The following is a 2,049-nucleotide window of genomic DNA, read 5'->3' as shown; positions in this document are numbered from 1 at the left end:
CTAGGGTTATAAAGGAAGTTTGTATGTGGTTACCGAATGTTGTTCGGAGTCCCGATGAGATGCCGGACGTCACGAGGAGTTCCGGAATGGTCCGGAGGTAAAGATTTATATATGGGAAGTCCTATTTTGGCCACCGGAAAATGTTCGGGATTTTTCGGTATTGTACCGGGAAGGTTCTAGAAGGATCCGGAGTGGGGCCCACCTGCATGGGGGACCCACATGGACGTGGGTAGTGGGGGCAAGGCCCCACACCCCTGGTCAAGGCGCACCAAGATCCCCCCTTAGAAGGAATAAGATCATATCCCGAAGGGATAAGATCAAGATCCCTAAAAAGGGGGGATAACAATCGGTGGGGAAGGAAATAATGAGATTTCTTTCCTCCCACCTTGGCCAACGCCCCAATGGACTTGGAGGGAAAGAAACCAGCCCCTCCACCCCTATATATAGTGGGGAGGCGCATGGGAGCTATAGACGAAGTTCTGGCGCAGCCCTCCCCCTCTCCCAAGTACTCCTCTTCTCCCGTGGTGCTTGGCGAAGCCCTGCAGGATTGCCACGCTCCTCCACCACCACCACGCCGTTGTGCTGCTGCTGGATGGAGTCTTCCTCAACCTCTCCCTCTCTCCTTGCTGGATCAAGGCGTGGGATACGTCACCGGGCTGTACGTGTGTTGAACGCGGAGGTGCCGTGCGTTCGGCAGTTGATCATCGGTGATTTGAATCACGACGAGTACGACTTCATCAACCCCGTTCACTTGAACGCTTCCGCTTAGCGATCTACAAGGGTATGTAGATGCACTCTCTTTCTACTCGTTGCTGGTCTCCCCATAGATAGATCTTGGTGACACGTAGGAAAATTTTGAATTTCTGCTACGTTCCCCAACAGTGGCATCATGAGCTAGGTCTATTGCGTAGATTCTTTGCACGAGTAGAACACAAAGTAGTTGTGGGCGTTGATGTTGTTCAATATGCTTACCGTTACTAGTCCAATCTTGTTTCGACGGTATTGTGGGATGAAGCGGCCCGGACCGACCTTACACGTACTCTTACGTGAGACGGGTTCCACCGATTGACATGCACTTGGTGCATAAGGTGGCTAGCGGGTGCCAGTCTCTCCCACTTTAGTCGGAACGGATTCGATGAAAAGGGTCCTTATGAAGGGTAAATAGCAATTGGCATATCACGTTGTGGTCTTGCGTAGGTAAGAAACGTTCTTGCTAGAAACCCATAGCAGCCACGTAAAACATGCAACAACAATTAGAGGACGTCTAACTTGTTTTTGCAGGGTATGCTATGTGATGTGATATGGCCAAGAAAAATGTGATGAATGATATGTGATGTATGAGATTGATCATGTTCTTGTAATAGGATTCACGACTTGCATGTCGATGAGTATGACAACCGGCAGGAGCCATAGGAGTTGTCTTTATTTATTGTATGACCTGCGTGTCATTGAAGAACGCCATGTAAACTACTTTACTTTATTGCTAAACGCGTTAGTCATAGAAGTAGAAGTAGTCGTTGGCGTGACAACTTCATGAAGACACGATGATGGAGATCATGATGATGGAGATCATGGGGTCGTGCCGGTGACGATGATGATCATGGAGCCCCGAAGATGAAGATCAAAAGGAGCAAAATGATATTGGCCATATCATGTCACTATTTGATTGCATGTGATGTTTATCATGTTTATGCATCTTGTTTGCTTAGGACGACGGTAGTAAATAAGATGACCCCTTACAAAATTTCAAGAAGTGTTCTCCCCTAACTGTGCACCGTTGCTACAGTTCGTCGCTTCTAAGCACCACGTGATGATCGCGTGTGATGGATTCTTACGTTCACATACAACGGGTGTAAGACAGTTTTACACAGCGAAAACACTTAGGGTTAACTTGACGAGCCTAGCATGTGCAGACATGGCCTCGGAACACGGAGACCGAAAGGTCGAGCATGAGTCGTATGGTAGATACGATCAACATGAAGATGTTCATCGATGATGACTAGTCCGTCTCACGTGATGATCGGACACGGCCTAGTTGACTCGGATCAT

Source organism: Triticum dicoccoides, chromosome 2B, assembly GCF_002162155.2.
Source record: "Triticum dicoccoides isolate Atlit2015 ecotype Zavitan chromosome 2B, WEW_v2.0, whole genome shotgun sequence".
Classification (NCBI taxonomy): domain Eukaryota; kingdom Viridiplantae; phylum Streptophyta; class Magnoliopsida; order Poales; family Poaceae; genus Triticum; species Triticum dicoccoides.
This window is presented reverse-complemented; position numbering follows the sequence as displayed.